Source organism: Rhodnius prolixus, unplaced genomic scaffold, assembly GCF_049639745.1.
Source record: "Rhodnius prolixus isolate KJV_2025 unplaced genomic scaffold, Rpr scaffold_3, whole genome shotgun sequence".
Lineage (NCBI taxonomy): Eukaryota > Metazoa > Arthropoda > Insecta > Hemiptera > Reduviidae > Rhodnius > Rhodnius prolixus.
The window spans coordinates 47,138,676-47,147,836 of NW_027411603.1; the positions used below are offsets into that span (position 1 = coordinate 47,138,676).

Sequence of the window (9,161 nt, forward strand, 5' to 3'; positions counted from 1 at the left end):
CACCGCTCTCCCATTGCTACAGAGTACCTCTTTCTTTTTATCTGGGCAAAAGAAATTTAGTGCTATACTAGCAAATTCTATTTTTTAATATTACAGAAATTTTTATAATCAAAATGCAATTTAAGATTTTTTTAAAACATACCAATGGGACAATACATACATCCTATAGAAGACTGGTAACTCACAAGTCTGCGCATATATTACTTCCAGCGGTGAGAGAACTTAAAGCCTATTTAAAGGATAGACTCCCGAAAGGCGAAGGTAAAGACCGCATGTAAAACATCAACACCTCGGGCTCCACGCCCCACTAACTGTGTGAAAACATTCTCAAGGAATAGAAGTATTTTTATATTTTTAATTCCACATATCAAGTGGCCATCCCAAATTAATACACTGTCCAAAGTGACACTTGATAACTTGGTGGAATTTTTGAATGGAAATTTTAAATTACAGACTCAATTTTCTCCTTTAGGAAGATGGACAGAGACTGATTTAGATGCTTATAACGGTAAGCAATTTGAATCACACCAATCGTGTGTACCAATCCGTTATTAGCTAGATAAAAGTTATTGTTAAATCTGAAGTAGTTATGTTTGACAGGTAGTTTCACTTAGAGCTATTACTTGGTCAGTGTACTCTTGTGCATTTAAATCGCTTAGTTTCTGTCTTATAACACTTGAAGTGTTTTTGCTAGGCATGGAAATGTACATAGTATTACAAATATGCCAACAGAAAGCTATTTTACAAAGCTTAAATATACCAGCATATTGCATATTCTGTGCTGATTAAAAGTTTTACTTTAAAGATTTTACTAATTTACGCATTTTTTAAATGATTAGAATCGCATATTCATTCATATGTTGCTTATCAATAATAATTTCGCAGTGAAAATGCAACTATGTTCGTGTTTTAAACTAAAATTCTCGCGCCTCCCTCGTATAAAATACATTCCCAACTTTTCAGTTCTATAAACATGCACAGAATTAAAAACAAAAAATTGTACAGAGGTTTACAAGTTTTAAACAAATATCCTACTAGGTTTCAATAATTTTATTTCATAATTTTTACAAATGTTTGACAATTCATTAATATTTTGGATAACACCGTGTTACCTCCCTAACACAGTCTGTTCAGTCAATAAGTGTAGTGAGGTTCAAGAGCGTAAGAGAAGTCGAAGACTCGACGTTAATCTGGTTATTCTATCTCTGAGACGGTTGAAAGACCGAAACCAATAAGGGGTTTAATAAAAATACGTCCTACAACGGACAAAAATTACAATTATTATTATGCACTGCGTAAGTAACCTCATTTTCATAAGACTAAATTCTTAAGCCTTTACGAAGACCTATAAAAAGTAGAGTTCGAGGAGTGTTAATTCGAAGTGAAGTAACGAAAACCAAGATTCCAAGATGAGGAGGATGAGTACGATAAGCTTAATTCGCTTGTAGAACAAGTGAGACCTGTACATGAAATTGACTTCATATATTGCATTAACAGTTTATCTGAGGAGTCATTAAATCAACAGATGTAGGTTCAATAAAATGGAACCTTATTTAATGATATTAAGTAACCTGGGTACGTATTACATACAATTGTTTATGTATTTTGGGAGAGTCGTTTCGTGTTTTTCTTATTGTTGTACTTTGTTTAATGTAGTCAGTGTAAGAAAAAATAAGATGGCATTGTGTATTTATTAAAAATTTTAGGGCTTGAAAAAGGTGTGAAATATATCAAAACTTTGGTATTTATACATGATGGTGATTTTGGCAATTCAGATGAAAAATTAAATGGCTTCGTAGATAGGACTGACAAGAAGTTACTAACTCTGTATTTCGCTTGAAATGGTTTTTGACTATTTCGTAACAAGAATGACGAGGGTAGTAGTGCCTACACAGGAGAAGAATGAGAATTACTTTCTGGAGCAAGTGTTATGTGAACAAGACCTTCCTTTTTTCATCGACTTCATATAAGGTATTTTGCTTATCAAATTTGTTTATTTAATAACGTACCTTCATTAAATCATGACGATCTAGAGCTGTATTGACATTTTTTTCTGTCGCCTTTTGTTCGCCTCCTTAAGCTGAACCTTTGTGATTGCCCTGGATATTAAAAGATGTCCGGACGCAGAAAGTTAAGAAATCAGAGTTTACAAAGTAAGGATCAGGACAACTTTATCAATCATGGATTTGCCTAATCCTATGCGTTCCTCAAGGCTCAGTTCTCGGTCCCCTTCTATTTATTATTATTCCACAATGCCCTAATATAGGACTGTGTACCTTGCGAACGTAAGAGCCGTAATTTTTTTTCCAAATCTTGATCATTTTGCCGCCCACTGTTCATTTCAGACTCATCTCAGTCTTATGCGGATTTTGCTTGAGAAGAAAATAAAATAAACGCGGGGAAATGCAAGAACATAAAAATTCTCTACGGGTCTGCGAAATTCTCCCACTCCTTCACATAACTGTTTCTCGACTAAAGATTCACTTCGATCTCTCACACTAGACCGAAAAGAAAGGAACCAAACTCTGCATTTAACTTCTTTTAAGCCTTTTCGGCAAAAGCTAAAAACTCTATAATCAATAAGAGACTACTTTAGCTGCTGCTTGTGGAGCAATCTATACTTATGACAGAAATCATGGGGTACTATTTTTTCAATCGTCAGTGAATCCAGTCTCCCTAATCAAAAATCTTTAGGATAATACGAGTAAATAAACTTCGGTTCGCATTGATCTTACCATTCATAATGACCTCCATATCCCTTTTATCCATTCTCATAATATCGAAGAATTACTTCATATTATATTTTAGTCAAAATAGTATATTTAAAGAATATTTAATAAATACGTAAGTTGTGACGAGAGAAATTTGTGAATGCTCCCACCAGAATTGGTTGGTGTATACTTTCTAGTGCATCCACTAAACTAAATTTATTTCTGGTTTTTATAGAGCATCTTTATTATTTTGTTGTAAATTCTGTTTTGTTTCAGTGATACGTTTGCAGTTATTCTAGTTCAATAAGAGCAATACTTGAAGAGCTGAAAAAAACAAAATTTAGTTTGGGAATTCTATATTGCAGCTGGAATTACAGCTGGTTTTGATTGAATATTGGACACATTTAAAAAATAAATAAATGTAAAACGCTAAATGGAATAATCTAAAAGATAGGTGGAGACGCTTTGTTCTAGAAAGTATTGCGAAGTCTTCCTGTGGTAATGGTAAGACAAAATTAGCAGTAAAACTCAAATTTTCAGTATCGAACTGACTGAAGTTTTTAGTAAGTAGTAAATGATATTATCACCTTCAATGTATTTTCATTTTAGCATAAAGTAATTGCAGAAGATTGAAGTCTTACTGTTGATTAATGGATATAATGGATTAGCATGGCTGAGGAACAACGTTAGATTTGTTGACAACCTTTTACTACACATCTTCAACTACTTATAAAAATCGTTAGTTTTTATTGACTTGCTTATGGAAATTTTAGTTACGTTACTTGTAAATAGTGAAATATCAATACAACTTATGGAGATTTATTAAGAATTTTCCTCGATTGTTGTGCCAACATTATTGTCCCATGATTATTAAAATACTTTCATAAGATTGGTTGGTTCTATTACACATAGCTTGTGAAGAGAGTGGAATTTATAAATATATTATTTTGGTATTTGCTCTGTTCAAATCAAAGAATAAATCAGAAATTGAAAGTCCCTATATTTAAATTAAAGAAATTGGGCAAAATTATTAGAAATTCTATTAATTCTGTTCTTACTTTAAAATTATGAATGGAAAAAAAATAGACGTATTAAGGTCATGCCAATGCTACCTAGCGGCAATAGCTTAAACTAGGAAGATGTAATTACATGGGAACTAGTTCCAGTGATTACCGCTAGGTAGCATGAACATGTACTTTGACACTATTAAACATTAAATAACTTCCCCAACGAAACAACTGTCCGGTAAGACAGTGGGGTAAAAAGGTTATTCGGTTTTGTCCAAATATTCGCTGCATCATGTAGCAACAGTAATCATTTGATTTTATTTATTAAATGTTCTTAACCGACGTTGATAATCATTTTATATCGTCAGTATTTTAAAAAGAAGTTTTCCTCTAAAAATGTCCATGTTTAAAATTCTCTGTTCTCCTCATAATTTGATGTTTTTTTTATTTATGATTGATAGTTTAAGTTGATTTTGCTGTAACTAAGACAATGAGAACTTTACATACCTTAGAAAACTGATTGTATTATCTATTTACATTAAGCGATAACTTCGTAGGAAATTAAAAACTTGTTTTTTCATCATTACTACATTAAGGTAAGCATCATTTTTTGTGTATACTTTTATTTTTAATTATGAGTTGATGTGATTAGAAGTGTTTATGAAATTGACATGTTTCCAAGACAGTTGGTAGTAAATACATTTTAAGTTTACGCATGTAATTTTAAAAAGTTGATTTTGGTCTTCATTATTTTGTTTCATAAGAATGTTTCAACGATCATAAGTACTTAGATTTAGTTCGTAACATGTTAATAATTTTTGGTCGTCTTTATTACTGTAAAAGTAAATTGCTAATTACGATTATGTATTTGGGAATTATGAAGTTCTACGGAAATATTCACATTTCTCTCATTTAAAGAGGAGAGAAATATTTGTAAATTTCAATGAAAACAATTGTATAAATAATAGTTTATATAATTTTTATTTTGTTCTCAGCGTTCTTTCGACATTCTAATGGTAATTCTGAACTAGTTCAATTAAAACAAATGGCTGGATTGATGACATTTTATCCAGTGAAACACATTTTAACTCCTTCAGCAACAGTAAGTGCAAGTTTTTATCTTACAGCATGTTGTTTGTCAGTTAAGATATTATGTCATATTATCTGAAGATAACTAATAAAGTATACAGTAACAGATTAGATACCTAGTAAGTGCAATGATTTACCTAAATTCAAACTATCCGGAACCTAGATTTACGTTTTTTTAAAAAAAGTACATGTGCTTACCCTTTTAATGATTCTCTATCATCTTAGGGCTTTTTAGTGATCTTGGTAGTAATTGGTTTACTGAAGTGAACTTTAAATCATAAACATTGGTTTTGTACAGATTGCAATTTCCGAATATTTAATTATATAATTTGACTAGCTGTACCCGTTCACACGTTGCTGTGTTTGAACAAAAAGGCAGTTTTGATACCCCCAAACACTGCCATATCGCTTCCTTTGTTCACATATTTGCAAATATATTTTATAGCTTTCACTGAATTGCAGTACCCAACATTTATGTGTGCGTTATACGTTTTTAGTAGTAATGGAGAATATGGTCCTACCCAACGTTTATCAACGTCAATAGTATTGTTGAGTACTTTTAGTTTAATGGATTTTCCACCATCTTCGGTATAATTACTCTCGTATTAATAATTGCAAAAAACTGTTTTTCATGGTTTTCATGGTTACACTTTTAACAAATATTACTAATTAAATGTTATTTTGATATTTTTGGGATATTTATTCGAGTGCACCTAGAACCCAACTCTGATTTTAAAAAAAAATTGCAAAAACCTTCCCGGGTATATACCTAATAATTTCCCAAATTTTCACGGCGATTGGATATACGGTTTTTGAAACTATCGAGTACAAACAAACAGACACACATTCATTTTTATATATATAGATTGGTCTTTTTACTTCTTCAAAACTGAACTTTTTGCAACAATTAAGTGAAGTATCTCAAATAGGCGATGGGGCGTGTTGTCTTCCGATATTGTAACCCATTTCATTATTTTGAAGGATCCCTCTATACTTCCAGCAAGTATACGACCTTTTTTATGAGGTAATTCGCATCCATTCTAATTTGATAATAAACCAAATTAGATTCTCTAATTGTGGAAATGTTCTTCAAGTATACTTATCTATTATTTACCAAGTTCAGAGTAATACTACATAAACTAAAACTTTTTTCGAATAAATTTTTATCTTTGTAGCTGAAAGAAAGTTTTAAGTTTTTTAAAATTTTGTTGAAATTCTGTTATATTTTCCAATCACAGAACTATTTCTCTTCTGTATAAAAAAAAGAATAATAATTAAAAAATTAGAATATTAGTAGCATGTTTGTTGTTGCTTTGTTCAATTAGAGTAATCTTTTTGACAAATCATAAGTATGTTTTTTGAAAATATATTTCATTTTCTTTAAAAGAAAGGGTTAGGTTCTTTAAAAAATGATTTAAACTTTCATATCAATGCTTTAGTTTTATTGCAATCACATTTATTTAATTTTTATGAATACGTAATCAGTTATTATACATTTATTTTTTAGGTACTTAATTCAAGCAAAACTCAGTAAAAACTAATTATTTTATTAAGTACATAAATGTTGTTGATTGTACATAATGTTGATTTTCAGATTAAATACCTTTGATACTGGTGTACTACCTGCAAAACTGTTCATCAATAGAAGCCCAAGTGAAATAGACGTAAATCATCTATCCTAGGAAATATTTGTGAAGAATCAATTAATAAAAAAAGTATTATGTAGTTACTGTACGTAATATGCACGTTAATTTCACAATATAATGTTAGAATTGTTACTTCTAATTGCATGTTCTTGGTTTTTAATAAAATGTTTAATTTGTTTGCTGTATAAAAAATATATAAATTTAAAAAAGAATCTTATTTATTCTCCTTTTCATTTCAGAAAAAATTGGAAAAGTTCAAAAAACTTCGACAGGATGAAAGAAATAATTACGAATATTTTTTAAAATAATTTCTAAAAATAAACTGTTAGATATTTTATTAGCATGTTTGTACATTATTATTGTTAAAAAGCGTTTAATTACAAAAAAAATAAAAAGGAAAACCTGAATAAAGGTTAGAAATAGCTGCGAGAGTGGAAGGAATAAAAAAGAAAGCCTTTGGAAAAGAAAGTGGAAATAGTCTCTTAATTTCACTGTAATGCTGCTGCTTCTGCTGATGGTTAATATTGAAAGCAATCCTAGATTGTGTATGTTGGATCGTTTTGTTTTAAAAATCCAAAAGTAAAACCATTAGAAAAATTAGTTTTAAAAATGGCCACAAGGTAGCAGCACTTACTGGACTGTCAACTATAGAAACACATTTTAGTTTATATATTCACCACTAGGTAGCACTAAAACTGTGTACATATAACTCGTAAGATTTCCCTTCAGTACGACTTCAGTGTCGAAGGGGAGTAGATCGCTCTGTCGCTCGTCAGCTCAAACATATCTATTCTTGTCTCATATTATCGAATGTCAAAGAGGTATGATGACATGTGTCTGTCTAGTCAAAAATAAGAATTATAATAAAGAATATTCAAATCAAATACGAAAAAGGTATGATAATATATGACTTTGTAATCCTAAAAATCAGTATCAATCATAAAAATACACGAAAATTCTTCTACAAGAATTACAGAAAAAAATATTCGAAATATCAAACATGTTATAGGTATCATATGTCTGTCTGTCTAGTCTAAAATATCAATTATTAATGAAATGTGATTTCGTGTTGTGCAAGCTAGTATGCAAATCTCCCCACCCTCCACGCCCTGGCAAAAATATTCCTTATATAGCCTGGCGGTACTATTGCACACTCGACAAGCAAGAAACAATTAATGCATTTTTCTCAGAATAAAACAATTTATTTCAGCTTACTTCCGGTATCAATAATTAACACATTCATAATGCCATCTAACTATGTAATATTTTTTAATTAAAAGAAGCTTGAGCTACATAATTAATAAAAACAATGCAGTTAATAACAAATGAACTTCAGTTTTTACAGACACTCCTAGATAGCAGAACAATCACTATTTTAACGATTACATTTCTCTTTCTAGACTTTGGAGGCCTTTTTTAACTACTTTTTTTATGTATTCTTTTTTCGTATTTTTTTAATTATTTTTAATTTCTTATTATTTAAGAGATTAGAAGGGAAAATAAATACAACATTAATTAACTATTTTTTTATTATTTAAAAATAATTTTTAAACATTTTTACAATAAGTTTAATAAAATCTTCACTGAGTTTGGAAAAACTTCAATCGACGGGTGACTCACGAGACTTATGTAGGACCTCCCTTCACTCAAATTAAACCAATTATGTTAAATAATTGTGAATGAAAGGAGTCGTCAATATGATTAAATGTGAGTGAAAGGAAGTCCTATGTAAGTCTAGTGGAGTTGTGTCTAGAAATTTTGCCCAAATCTTCTATTGATGAATGGTTTTGCAGGCAGTACGGTAGTATCAGCACTGTTTAAACTTAAAATCCAAAATGTTTAATTAAATTGCAGTGCGTTTTGAACTTTACCTTGAATTAAGAAACTAGAGAAAAACATCTGTAACAATTGATATAGTACTTAAACCTTTTCATTCAATAAATGAAATAAATTTCCAAAAAATACACTTATTATTTATTAATAAAATTAATTTGATTGAAAATACAATACAAAAAAAGGGTCGATCTATTTTAAAAAATAAAAAGTATAATCCATTAGAAAAAGTTGAATTTAATTCTTTATTTCGCATGAATCCAGCTGTTTCCGTGTTTGATAAGCCATTGCAAGATAAGGTTGTGCAAATTAGCTTGTTCTATTTTGAAAAACAAGAAGTAAAAGCAATTGGAAAAAGTGGAAATACTCTTTTAATTTCACTGGAATGCTGCTGTTTCTGCATTTGATGGTTAATATGAAAGGCAATCCTAGATTGTATATGTTGGGTCGATCTATATTGAAAATCAAAAAGTAAAAACCATTGGCAAAGTGGAAATCGTCTTCTAATTTCACTCGAACACTCTTGTTTCGTATTTGGTATTTACTATTAAGGCTAATGTTACAATATATATGTGGCGAGATCTTTAACTAGCATTTATTAACTTATTTAACCTTTCGCAGGCAATCGTGCTTACGCTTCCAATCAAAACTTCGCTCCTAAAGTGCGAAGTGACATACAATTTGGAGAAATTTTCTTTATATTTGCCTAACACGAAAATAATTAGCCACAATATTAAACAATTAACAGACATATTCAAATAAACATGAAAGATAACTGATTCATAATATTTTAATGTTACTATTTGATTCATACTATTTATTGATATACAATCTGACTTTAAAACAAATTAAGCAGGTAATCAAAAGAAACACTA

At 30.1% G+C, this 9,161-nt stretch overlaps 1 long non-coding RNA gene across 1 annotated transcript; it reads left to right on the forward strand.

Moving 5' to 3' along the window:
- Positions 1–4,322: 4,322 nt before the first annotated feature.
- Positions 4,323–6,665, forward strand: LOC141453215 (uncharacterized). Its single transcript, XR_012457849.1, has 2 exons — positions 4,323–4,820; positions 6,402–6,665. It is a non-coding gene; the product is annotated as an uncharacterized lncRNA (long non-coding RNA).
- Positions 6,666–9,161: the final 2,496 nt, after the last annotated feature.